Raw genomic sequence first — 14,345 nt, 5'->3', positions numbered from 1 at the left:
GGTCTTTTAGTATTTGATAAATATTAGTGGTACTACCATATAGTCTGGGTAAAAGGGATACAGCTGGAGAATCTGTGCCAACCTTCCCCAGGAGTGTCTGTGTGGTTTTATATAACTGTTATCTCAAAGTGTGTGTGTGACAGCTACTTGGCAGGGACATGAAGCACTGGTTGGACAGAGAGGGTGCTAGAGTGTTTAGCTTGCCCACTAGGCTGAGATCTGGACCCTATAGCTCTGCCAGTGGGGAGTCTTATTGGGGACCTGGAGAAAAAGGGAGAAACCAGCCCCAGACTGACTGTGATCTCTGTGTGCTTTTAAGGGAAATTGTACTGTACTGTACTGTACTGTGTGTGTATTTATTATCCTTTCCCTATATGGACGCCCCTCACTGGTGTTATTGGTGAGGATTGAGGCTCCTTGATTGCTGGGCCAGTGCATGGGCGTCACTCCCCTCACCTAGATGGGTTTTATTTACTCCAGTGTGTGTTTCATTGAAGTTTGGGCAAGTGTTACCTGCCCTGGGAAAAATTCGCCATTCGGGTATTTCGTTTTCGTAATATTCATCTCGCGAAAATTAAATTTGATGATATGGCTGTTCAGGTATTAGGAGTAGATCCATACATACACACGCGTATATATATATATATATATATATATATATATATATATATATATGTATATATATATATATATATATATATATATATATATATATATATATATATATATATATATATATATATATATATATATATATATATATATATATATATATATATATATATATATATATATATATATATATATATATATATATATATATATATATATATATATATATATGTATATATACATATATATATATATATATATATATATTGTTTTTTGGACAGTAGAAAGATTTATTTCCTGTTGTTCCATTCTTACCAAGCATTTACTATCCAGAACTTATCAATTCTGTTATTTACAAGTGTCAAGTTTGTCAGAATAAGATTAATTTGTTCAGTTGTACATAAGCAATGCTGAAGAAAGTAAATTAATTAATTATTTAAAGAGGTAGCCAGAGGTCACATGTTCAAGGTGTAAGGAAACAGAAACCTTCCATAGAGTTGCAGTTCTGCAATATACAGATAAGAAGTGAAAAAATGTTGAAAATAGTTTCCACCATCTTGTTGGCTTAATATTTTACAGCCAGCATTAATGGTTGTAGGCTAATAGCTTAAATAATAATCAGGGCTGGAAATGCGGGTTGTGCTATATTTACCTATGAGTGGTCTAACAAAAGCACAAATTTGTAAATTTTGCAACTGTTCACTTTCAGCATTGATTTTTGCTATTATATCTTTGCTTAGCATTTTTGTTGTATATTTTGTGAATGAAGACTTGTAAAAATGTTGCCCTAAGAAACTCTAGTCATAACATATGTAATCAAGAAAAATATATGTATGTTTCATTCATTATTTTACTGCTGCAGATGATGAGTCATAATTCAAAACCTAATCAAAAACTACTTAAAGACACTCATAGAACTCTTCCAACAGAAATATCCGATTATCATTTGGACAGCCAGTATTGTCCACACAAAGGACATAATACAAGTAATACTACAACCCACTTCCCAAAGAATACAGAAGGGAAGTAGCCATCCAGAGCTGATGTCAGAAATTAAATATTGCCACCACTTTTAGCCCTAAACTGAGCTCAAAACGCAAACATATTGCAGAAGGTAGTAAATAAAATGCGCCAGTTTAACTTAACAACCTCACTTTAACTCTATAAAACAAGTTAACTGGCTTCCCATAACTGCTAGATCAACTTTCCTTCTGAACTGCTTAACATTCAATCTGTTAAACTGCATGTATTGCCCATCATTAGCCTCTGTACTGAAACAAAGGAGAAAGAATAATATCCCTTATCGACATAACTTTAGTAAGAGCATCTTTCATCAAAGCAGACTTTAATAAGACCACCTTTCACCAAAATATTGGTGAAAAATCATTCTCAAAGATATCCCCTTTTGCTTGGAAAAGCTTGCTACAGGAAGCAAGTCAGTGACTTATAACAATTTATAAACTAAACTTGTGAAGCTGTTATAGAAGGAACACAGATGCATCTGTTTTAATATGCATGGGCGCCGGAACCATAGAGTGGGAGGGGGGGGGCCTCCCACTTTTGCAGATCATCCATACCTCTGTCCCTTTCGTTTTCTGCACCTCCCGGCTGTTTTTTGCAAGCGGTTTCATTTGCCGAGATGACGTCTGCGTATTTCTGGCTGTTATTTGCAAGTGATGACATCAGCGCATTTCCGGCTGTTATTTGCGGGCGGGATATTCAGAAGCTGCTGCAGAATGGAGTTTGCTGCGTCTGTACTGTAGGACACGAGTTAATTGCAGAGTGGAGCGGAGAGTCTGTCTATCAGAATGAGTACACTAATTGCAGAGTGGAGCAGCAGGGGAACTGTGTGTATGTGGTGGTGTGTGTGTTTGTGGTGGTGGTGTGTGTGTGTGTGTGGTGGTGTGTGTGTTTGTGGTGGTGTGTGTGTGTGTGTGTGTGTGTGTGTGTGTGTGTGTGTGTGTGTAAATTCCCCCAGCAGGGTACATCTGGTGGCTAGAGGTACTTGGGCTCAAATCCTGTACCTTGGGTACAGGTAAAAAGAGCCTAAAGTCCCTAGCCACCATCACTTATGAATTTATGCCTCACATTTTTGTTCTGTTCTTTCTGGTTTGCAGGAGTGGTAAAACAAAACATTTTATTCTAGCAATTTTCTAAGGTTGTAAAATAAGTATTTGAAACGTGTCCCTATTTGATGGCTGTATTCCCCCATTATTGGCTTTGTTCTGTATTTTTGTGCTAAGAGGTTGAGAGCAATGGTGAGAAGTGAGAGCTGAATTCACTTAATGAAATGATAGCCATTTAAGTTTGTCTTCCTGTCTTTCAAGAAACTGCTGGTTTAGTTTAGTGGTATGTTGCTCTAACTGTAGTGCACAGTGTTTACTGAATTCACTAAATGATATGATAGCCATTTAAGTTTGTCTTCTTGTCTTTCAAGAAACTGCTGGTTTAGTTTAGTGGTATGTTGCTCTGACTGTAGTGCACAGTGTTCTAGGTTCAAGAATTGGCAGCGAAATGCATGGTGGTAACAATGTTTTATGCAAGCAACTTTCCAAAATTATATTTCTAAGGTTATAAAATCAGTATTTGAAATGTGCCCCTATTTTGGGGCTGTATTCCCCCATTATTGGCTTTGTTCTGTATTTTTGTGCTAAGTGGTTGAGAGCTATGGTGAGAAGTGAGAGCTGAATTTACTAAATAATATGATAGCCATTTAAGTTTGTCTTCCTGTCTTTCAAGAAACTGCTGGTTTAGTTTAGTGGTATGTTACTCTGACTGTAGTGCAGTGTTCTGGGTTCAAGACTTGGCAGTGAAATGCATGGTGGTAACAACGTTTTATGCAAGCAACTTTCCAAAATTATACACGCAATGTTTAAAATGTGCCCCTGGTGTTTGGCCTTTTGCCCCCCCCCCCCTCCCATTGAAAATAAGTTCAAGAAGCTGTGCAACACTCCTATGGCTTACAATCTACTGTGATTCTGTATTTGTATGTTGTGTGTAGAAGTAGACTGTTATCATGGAAATGTTCTGAATAGGGCAGTCTTGTCATTATTGGTGCATGCATTTTGCGTCATTGCCTACTGGAAAAAATTTCAAACAAATTTAAAATGCAGTTGTGTGTGGAAGTAGACCTTTATGATGGAAATGTTCTGAATAGGGCAGTTTTGTCATTATTGGTTAATGCATTTTTGTTTCATTGCCTACTGGAAAAATGTTTATACAATAAATTTAAAATGGGCTCTAACTTAAGTCTAACAAGTGTGCTGTATTATACAAGGAATATAATTTAATACAATCAGGAAGGTGAATCAAGGAATGAATACATGTATGCATGGCCCTAAAAATGTGTTTGAAAACAGCCCAGAGGAAAGTGTGAAAAGCTCAACATCATGGGCAAATTTTAAGCTTTACTCTTGTTACCAAAGCAATGGATGAAGGTAAAACAGTTCACACCACATTACCTTGACCTGGCCAAGCCTAGTTTTGACACAATCCCCTACTCGGGTGTAGTACAAAAGATGAATAATGTAGGAGCAAACACTTACATCGCCAACTGCATTGCCAACTTGGCTCACAGGATTCAGGAGATCAAAACAGGGTAAGAGACCAATCACTAATGGAGTCCCCCAGGGTTCGGTGCTGAGACTTTTTCTGTTTGGCATATACATCTCAAAAGTAAAAGGAAATACCAAAGAGCTTTGGCCAGCTAAGTTTGAGATGGCTGCAAGCTAAGAGAAGTTATTGAAGCCCCAAATGACTTAACCATCATGCAGGAAGGTTTGTCCCAAATAATAACTGGTTTGAAAATCATGACAATGCCCTCTGAGAACTGATCCAATTGTTTGGCATTTGGGAACTGTGTGTACAGTGACCTATCTTTTGACCAACATGTGCCCAGAGTCATAAAGCCTTTCTGTATTGCACAGCTTGTAAACAAATTGATTGTGACTAGATCTAGAGATGTTGTTGTCCCCCGTTACAAAGCTCTCATTATGTCAATCATTTTGTATAATGCCCACTTTGGCATGTATCTGTCCAGCCCCGTGCAACAATTGGAATACCTTCAGAGATACCTTACTAAAAGGATACAAGTCCTAAACAATAGGTCTTGCATGGACCACCTCAAAGATTTATTACTATACTCAGTATCCTACAGAGTGCTTAGAGGTGACATGTCTGGCATACAACGCATCCTCAGACATAATACAGATGGACCTACTGAACATCAGCAAGTCAAATGGCATCAGGAATACTCAGTCCAGGTATCTAAACTGAATGTTGTGGAGAGATGGATATATATCACAGAGGCTACCACTGTTCCGGAACAGACTATCCATAAAAATAAAGCAAAGCTCATCCATCCATATTCCAATGCAACTTGGATCTAAGGATGGGTAATAGAAAATGTACCCCAGGATTTCCCCTCATGCCACTAATGGATAGAGGCAGTTCCTAAATGCTGCATCCGTTACATGGCCCCCTCAAATTATCTATGGTATGATCACAGTTGTTTTCACTAGGGCTAATATACAATTATCAGCCATGAGGATAGCTAAGACCAATCAGAAAATGTTAATTCAAGCACCAAAAGGGAATTGGCTAAGCTTAAAATGTCCTCCAAGTGAACCTATGTTGTGGTAGCAAATAGTTATAAAAAATTACCCTTTTTAGTTCACTAAGTGCCCCTGTCACCCTCCACCCCCCCCCCCCAGTCTTTAACAGCTTCTGGCACCTATATTGATATGCATTGTTGGCACTCGGTTTTTGATAGAAAGATTATATACGTTCTACATTAATTGCTGTCGGAACTCAGTGCGTTTTTTTTTTTTTTAAACTGTGTATGTAAATTATTACACTACTTGTTCTGTTCATGTGCACAATGCTTCAGTCGTGCTAAAGGATAACGTGTTGGAGTTTTTCACATACGTGTATGTCTCTAACACCTACTCTTAACTATTTCACTGGAATTGTATAATAATTCTTCCATATTCTGCAGTGTACACTGCAACTTGACTTTTGTGTGTTTTGTAATTAATATGTATGTATACTGCATTGTAAACTGTACATTTTCTGTTACGATTGATGCATTTGTAAAATCTTAGTGGCTTTTTGGCCTAGGTCTTGCCTGAAAAGGGTTTGTCCAACTTACCTACCCATTTAACATAGTAATAAATAAATAATTATAATAAAGAAGAAGGCAGTTAAGTTCCATCACATCCAGGAAACAGTGTTAACTAAAATGCGTATGTATTTAAAATTGATTACAGAATTCTTTGCTATGCACCATGTTGAGTTTGTGATAGAGCATTTTTACTAATTTGCTGTAGTTGCTGCGGTGGTGGTGCTGCGGTAGCGTTGTCACCTCACAGTAAGACGTTGTCCTGTTTGATTCTTAGCTAGAGCGTCTTCTGTGTGGAGACATGTGTGAATGGGCGTACCTTCGTTGAAGGTTGTGCGTTAGGGCCGGCAACTCAGCACGTAAAAATCTACTGCCAATCATTAGCAGACCGAAGTTCCGCTGGGGCGACCCCTAACTGGGAAAAGCTGAAAGACACAACAACAACACAGAGAACAGTTTGTTTCTGAAACAATTCTCTTTACACCTGGAAATGAATACATGTAATGACAGCATTAAAAAAAAAACAAAAAGTAAAATTAATACAGGTCAGCATTAAAATACTCGTTCCATTCTGAGGTGTGTGTTGTTTCAGATAAATAAAATGCTGTTATATTTAGAATAGCAGACTTTCCATGGTGTAATTTGTGTCTCTGTCTTTCAGCACTGCTAATTGTAAAGTTGGCAAGTGACCCTCATGTGGAACTTTAATAGCTATGCTGACATACTGTTACACTGATAATTAGTCATGTTGGAGATCATTTTAGATGAAATGGACTGTATCTGAGTGGTGTGTGTTAAGGAGACAGTGATTTACAGAAATGTGCTACAGTTGTGTGGTTGTTTTTTCAGCAGTCGTTTCTCATTCCATTAGGGTTGTAAGACATGATATCACACTGAAAACTGCCTGTTGTGTTTTTTTTGTGGTTGCATAGTTCTGCTGTCTGCTATCAGAGCTGTATGCTATTAAAATATACCAGTGATTGTTGTGCTACTGTTTAATACCTTGCTTAGCTTGGACTTCTGTTACCCTTGTAGTGTTTCTTGTCTTCTGTTTTATTTCCTATCTTTGTCTTTGTTGTTTATGATTTTAATAAAAGTTTAAAAATGTAAACACATTTTAAATATTATATATGGGACTGTGTTTTATTAATACTAATAGTAGTCAAAACATATTAATGTATTCTTGCAAAAGGATCTTGATTATATTGTGTAATATTTATATGGAGGGCAGGATGAGAATATAGCTGATGTTTTTAGCCTTCTGAGTGCTTTTAATTGTCTTCATCCCCTCTGTCCCTCGCTTACTGCTAGTCTTTTCTCCACCTGTCCTTTTGTTGTCCTTATTGTCTTCCTAGATTGCCTCTCTACCATCCGTTAAAGAAACTGTCTTCCATTACTGTACAGCCCTATCTGTGAAGAAGTACTTTACAAATCTGGGGAGTAATTGTTTTCTTTCCTGTTCTAGATGTACCCCTTCCCCCTTCATATTTCACGTTCAGAATGTGACCTTCACATCTCCATAACATAATGCTTTGCACCCATATGTCCCACCTACCATTTTGATGGCCTCTTCTGGACTAGCCTGATATCCTTCTACCTCTTTGGTTTCCAGAACTGCATGTATTACTCTAGGTGTGAACTAAACATAGCCTTCTAGAGCAGAAGCATTTCTTATTTTCTTCTGGAGTCTGTTCCCTTGAGGATGCACCCAACATTTTGTTCACTGATGCCCCACTTCTTTCATTACACTCCTAGTGGTTCAGTCCATTTTTCTTCTCTTTTCCATTAGTTCTACCTTCCCAGCTGATAAATACTTCAAACCAAGGTAGTTGCGGTCAGAGTGCAGTACTTTACATTATCACCTGCTGTCTTTATACCTACTTAAATCATACTTTCCAAGTCATTCCTTAGACTATTCCCCTCATCTTCCATTACTACACCTGTGTTTGTGCCATTTCAGACATTGATCAGTTTCTGTACCCCCTATTATATGTCTGAAAAGAAAAACACATGTAGTAGGACTGACTTGTGGTATTCCACTAGTTACTTCCCCTCTTTTTGGTACTGGTTTTCTCACCACAACTTGTATCCTGTCCTTCAACCCTGCTGCAGTCTAGTTCCTTAGTCTTGGTTGAGACCCTCCAGACCCTGCAGCATGACACTGTATTAATCCACCAATATTCACTCATAACTTCTTTTGCGGTAAAAGGTTCAATGTTTACCACAATTTGTGACTGTTGCCATTGCTTCCCCCCTCCCACTTCATAGGCTTGTGTTTGTCCTGTCTAGTCTTGAATTTAATGTCTTTCCTAATGTAAATTGCCTCCCACTCTACCATAACCACCCTGATCATAAACTGCCTGTACCACAGCAACTCCATGTCTCATTCCTCATTTTCACTGACCCATGTTTGTGGGATAAGAACAGTTCCTGTCCTCCCTTTCTGCATCTTTCCTTGCAGTTTCCCCCACCTTCTTTCACAGACTCCTTTTATTGCATATTAATACTGTCTAGCATTTCGCAGCCTCATTGATTTTTGTTTTTGTGCATTGTTTTGTGCCCACTTTCTCCCCTATCTAGTACTCGGGTATATTCTTTTCCCGTGCTTCTGTGACATCCCAATGCCTCTTCCATCTTAGTTTAAATATGTAGAAGGTCAAGTTTTGGCTCTGACATAGAATTGGTCTGTCTGCGAGGGCTTCCCTGATCCTACTGACATTCATGAGCATGTAAGTCCTGTCTTCTGCTGCAGCAAGTCATTATACTCCCTGATGCTCACTTTCCCAAGTATGCTGGCGCAGATAATACTTCTGAGAATAGTACTTACAGCTTCCTATCCTAGCATATTTGTAACACCTTCCTGGCAAAACTTGCCATCACCTCTAACATGTCATTGGTATTTGCTCCATACCAGAAGTATGAGATGTGATAATGCAAGTCCTTACATTTAAAAACGAATTAACAGTTTATCAAACAGAATAACAGTGAATTCTGAAACTCACTTTTATACATTTCATATGTTTTTCCACTACTTATGTGTACTAACTCTGAGATCAGTGTGGTCAGAGTGGAGGGAATTCTCCAAGGTTCTGCAATCTGAGGGTTAGGATCACAGTTACTGTCCTTGGACATTCAATAGGCAGCCATTAGAGCCTGTGTGCACTGTAACATGTATACACTCCTCCCTTTTCCTTCATCATGCTTGCCTTAGTTAAACTCCTCCCATGATTTCTAAGGTAAAGATCTCAGACCTGTTTCACTGTAATCTGGTCTCTTCCCTTGCCAGGTTTTGATCCCTTTGGCGAGAGTCTGTAATCACTAAAACCCTCTTCCCTGTCACCACACTTGCTTTTCCCTTTGCTCTTACTTTCTGCCTTATGTCATTGTCCTTTCTGTATGCTACCTGCAGCTTTTCCTACTCCTATTTGTACAGTCTCAGTCAGCAGTGCTGTCCCTCTCTATGTGCTATTTCTTCTCCTTTGCTTGCCAGACTCTTTTTCATCCTTCCTGTGCTATTCTACCAAGTCATTCCTACTACTTTTAACAATCAGCTCACCCATTCTTATTCTTTTCTGTTTCTTCTTTCTCTTATTGGTCTTCCCACCTGTCTACCTTCACCTTTTGACCCATTCTTGGTCTCTTAAGATGGCACCACTTCCATATTCTTCTCCCTTCTTTATTCCTGCTCTTACCTATTTGTCCCTTACATACCTATCTCTGCTTGCTATGTGTCTGCACCTTGTTACCATTCTGACCACTTGATTTAAATTCTCTTTCCTTCCTGCTTTCTGAAATTTCTGCCTAATCCTTACACCCCAGTTCCAATACCTATTCTCCTGAACTTTGTAATCTTCTATATGCACCACATTGTAGTCTGTCCACAGGTCCACCAAAAACAGTGTTACCCATGCATGTGGAATTGGATTCATCTCTCTTCTTTTCATAGCTTCATAGGTATATACTAGGCTAATGACTACTGGGGCCCTTGTCAGCTTCGCTATGCAACCCAAATGTATCCCATGGGCTATTTTGCCTTAGAGGTTGTTTTAAGGGGTATATGTTAATTAGGGTATGGTTAGGGTATGATTTAACTACTGCCTATGTCCATCAGAGACATAGTTTCAGACCTGGGGTGAAGGTCCACTTTCCCATCCACTGCTCCAGGTTACACTTAAATTGCATTAGAGAAAGGCTCTGCTTCACATGGATGGGAAGCTTATTCCAGAGAATGGGAATTCTGTGAGATGTATATCTGTCCCTTCAACCATGCCCTGTTTAAATTTCAAGCAAAATTTAAATCCTTGAGTCTAGTAGTTCTGATGCTGTTCATTTTGCAGATATGCTAAAGGTCCATCAAGGTAGGATCAAAGGGTACTTTGTATGTCAGGCATAAGTTGTCTCTCATCTGTTTGTAGGAAACAGAATATAGAGCTAGGGCTTTGAGGTGATCTGCATAGGGCATTGTGTTTACACACTGCATTATTTTTGTAAGAATCCTCTTGTGGATGTTCCAGTTGTTGCATCTGCCTGGTCAGGTACATACTGAAGGGATTGTTGTACTAAAAGATGAGTATGTGGAAGGCTGAGTATAATGACACTATGACTTCTTTGGACCTAGATGCCATGCCCTTATTTGTAAGTTGAGTGACATAGAATGATTGTCTTGCAACCTTAGACATATGTTGGTCAAAAGCCAGGTTATTGTCTACATGAGCCCCTAATTCAATTCCTTGACTACTTTGTCTAATTTTAGGAGTGTTTATCGATGAGGTAGTTTCTGGGGTGGTAGTTTCCTGGGGTGGCTGACTTCCAAAAAAGTACTGTTACCAGTTCTTTTCTGCTTCTTGCATAGCTCAGGTCTCACTCTTGAGTAATGCACAAGTACAGTTCACATGTTTGATGCCTAAAGTAGCCAAGGCCTTCAGTATCTAAGACCTGTGCTGGTATTGTCTCTACAACCCGGGAGTGGAGCACGATGTAAAGCACTGATGTACAGATCAGCATTCAGTATCGCCACATGTAAGTTTAGGAGGAAAAACTCCTGTCTTGTCTCAGTTCCTGAACGTGCCCAATGCAGGGTTCAGAGAGAAGATCCAATATGTAGCTCTTGCTCTTTGATGTATCACTATTAGGAAACAAAAGAAGAACTAGGCAGTCCTGGGTCACATTCTCTAAGTTTCATTTCACATACAGTCCTCATGTGTTGCCTTTTCATCCTCAAATAGAGAGGCCTGAACCTTGTGCCATTTTCTGCTTTGGTGGGCAACAAAGGCCCAGAAGAGGTGCACCCCAGGTCCTGCCTTTGAGCTTGCCAGAGTGTGGACTTAACCCATCCCCTTTTAGGCTTAAGTGCATCCATGACTGACCTCTTCCTGTGAAGTGGCCTTTTGAGTCTCGCAGTGCTAACTTCGTGAATGAGGACTTTTCATCCCAAATACCCACCTCAGGTTCAGTAGGGTTCAGGTGACAACATAGTGCAAGGTCCACTAGGTCTTCTAGCATCAGTGTCCATGGTTCGGATCACAACCTTCAAATAGTAGTTTGATAGGACTTCTCCACAAATGTGTGAGAAAGCACCCCTTAGCAGTATGGCTTAATGCAAGAACTGAATTCAGTACAGACCTGTGAATTCCAGATGAATACTGGCTGTGTTGTTCTAGAACCAGCATGAGTATATTGCTAGCACTTGTTTGGGTATCCATGTCCTTCACCTTCCTGTGCTAACCCAAAAGCAGTTATTTCCGGCACAGAAGAGGATGGTGGTGGTTGAGTCACTGAAAGCATTTACTCTGAATGTTGGTGGAAAAAAAATTGTGAAAGTACTTTGTATGATTTTTGAGTAGCACTTCCCCCCTGTTGTGCAGCCTTGTGGTTGGTTTATATAAGTTGGGGGGGGGGGCCTCTACGTGGGAGGTGCAGGAGAGCTTTTGCCTCCTGCAAAAAATATTTTTGTGAAAAATTGCCAGAAGTACTTTTTATTTTTTTCCCCACCAAATGGCATTCAGCAACAACATGAATCTGGTGACTACCTCCTTTCCAGCTCCCCACTGAATTAGCCCTACTTTGTAGACGTCTTAAATTTCATGAAGGCCATCAGGGACTGGCCTCTGGTACTCATCCCTTATTCCCCCAAAATATCTTCAAGCATGCCATATGTATTAAGGTCTGGAAGCACCCAGACTCTGTTTCTGCAGTTCCCAAGAGGGAAGATGTTGTCTGTAAACCCCCTAACTGAATAAAATGATGATCTGATCAAGCAGTTTTTTTCTCAATCAAGTGCAGAGTGCAAGTCATTAGAACACCTTACCATTACATGTCAGACAAGGAGTTTAAAGTCTTTGACATGGGTAGACCTAAGAATATTGCCCTCTTCATGTTGAAACCTAGTGCTCCAAACATTCTTTTCTCAACTGTCCAGGTTTCAGTCCATGCAGTTTTGTTATGTGCTGGAAATGCTTTCTTCTCACTTTGAGTTGGGATTAGGAATAAGGTGGACAGCTCTGTATTTACAGGTTCCATAGTGCAGTTCTGACTATGTAGTCATGATGGCTATAGCAGTACCCTATGAGCAGGATGGCCTGGCTCAGACTATCCTCCCTCAGGAACATTTCATGTGGTCCACCTTGAATGCCACTTCTATATTTGAAGTTTTATTTGGTCAGCTTTTACATGACCTGTTTAGCAAATTCCTTGAAAAGGACTCTGATCATTTCCACAGTGGAGGACTTGTCTGAATCCCCTTTGACCCCCCTCTGTCTTTTTTTCCAGGCCTGCCTAATTTCTTAAAATGAAATGTCATTGCAGACTGAGGAAGGTACTGAAGCATGTCATGCATCCCGTGATCCACTGTCCTCCACCAGTGGTGTTAGCCAGTTGCACACTATGCCAGCTTCACTGTCCTATAACAGCAGTCTTGACTGCCCAATAAGGTTGCATATGATGTGGAGGAATATCAAGCTATTAAAAAGTACCAGTGAGTTTTTTTTCCATTAGCACTGGGTCCACATCTTAAGTGTTTTTAGGTACAGATCCAAAATTTACTGCCCACAGAGAGATACATAATAAGGCAAAGGTTCCAGTCCTGTGTTCTTAGTTCCAAAGTGGATAGAAAGGTTCTGTCCCATTCTGAATCTTGGATATTCATCAAACATGTCATTCATATCAGTTTCTGAATGGTGTCCCTGCTACTGTAAAGCAGCTGGCTGATGATACTGATCATGATGGACGGTTTCTGAGACATCAGTATCTGGGGGTTTTCATAAGAGGATTCCTTTGGTTGACACTGGGTGAAGCTGTATTCAGTACAGAGTACTGCCATTTGGACTTTTGTCGTATCTTTTCCTGATTGAAGATACAAAAATAGCCCCAGTCTGTGATTGGGTCTCCGGTATCTTAAAAATGGTCACCAGTAAAGTGTTAATAATGGAGTCAGTTTAGCTGTTCAGCAATCCAACCACCAAGAGACATACTGTTTGGACTAAAAAACATGAAATGTAACTTTAGTGTGTCACATCAGTAGCTATACTTTGCCTAGACAGGATACTTCATGATCTATGCTCCTACTAACACATCCTGCATGATGCAGGCTAATTAATAACCCCATTTTCAATGTAAAGCATTATGTTTTTGTGCACCCAGTTAACACATGTATATTTGGAACAAGTCCAACATACACAGGGTGCCTGCTATGTCAGTTCTCTAAAGAAATGCATTGCATATTCCACCAGTTTAAATCTTTTGAATATTACAGGATTATCTTAATCACATTGTCTTTATAAATCCTGTGTTACTTTACTCCACTTGCAAACTCCCGACAGGGCACTGTAATGGATCATTTATTACTAGATGTTCATCGTGCATACAGCTGCAGTAATCACAGATGGGTTTTTAGCCGTCAGGCGGTCCCTCGGTCGGCCGAATTCCAAAGTCTTGGTCCGGCGTCGGTTGTCGTCGCTTACTCTTCTGACGTCAGGAAGGCCAGAGTATATAAGACACAGCCAACGCCATGTTCTTCAGTCTTTTTTGCCGCGCGGTGCCCGAAGCAGAAGCAGTTCGCAAGTGCCGGTCGGCCAGCTCCTGAATTACGAAAATATTTGGAACCGAAGTCTTCATTAAAGCTAAGTACCCGTTGGAAACTTTTCTTGCCTCAGACCGATGTCAGAAAAAGTTAATAATTGTATTTCTTGTGGGAAGCAAATACCACATAAGGATTTCCATTCCCTTTGCATACCTTGTTTGGGCCCAGACCACGACGTCTCGGGCTGTCGCTTTAGCTCAATAAACGCACTATCAAGCGTCGGGCGGAGTTCGCCCAACACTATTTTGGTAAAGCTTTTGACTATAAAATGTCGTCGGACACTCCGACTACCTTTTTTTCCAAAAAACGCAAGGAAAAGGACCGACACGCGAGGCCCGCGGTCTCCGCTGACACCACGCCGAAACAGGCTCCACGTGGTCCGGTTCTCAGCGAGACGCCTTTGCAGTCCCTGACTACCGACGACACTCCTTTGGCGGTGTCTTCTGTACCCGAGACCACTGGGTCCTCGGCCCTTTCCCAGACTACAACCGAAGCCCCGGCTTATGTCGAGCCTACTAATGTGGACAAATCACACCA

At 40.2% G+C, this 14,345-nt stretch overlaps 1 protein-coding gene across 1 annotated transcript in view; it reads left to right on the top strand.

The window, feature by feature from the left end:
• Positions 1-14,345, top strand: part of MPG (N-methylpurine DNA glycosylase) — a 712,437-nt gene that overhangs the window by 109,518 nt on the left and 588,574 nt on the right. The gene's annotated exons all lie outside the window — the stretch shown is intronic.

The sequence above is a fragment of the Protopterus annectens genome, chromosome 12.part0, assembly GCF_019279795.1.
Source record: "Protopterus annectens isolate FY-2018-M chromosome 12.part0, PAN1.0, whole genome shotgun sequence".
Taxonomy (NCBI): domain Eukaryota; kingdom Metazoa; phylum Chordata; order Ceratodontiformes; family Protopteridae; genus Protopterus; species Protopterus annectens.
Note: the sequence above shows the minus strand (reverse complement) of the source record. Positions and strands in the feature narration are given on the sequence as shown.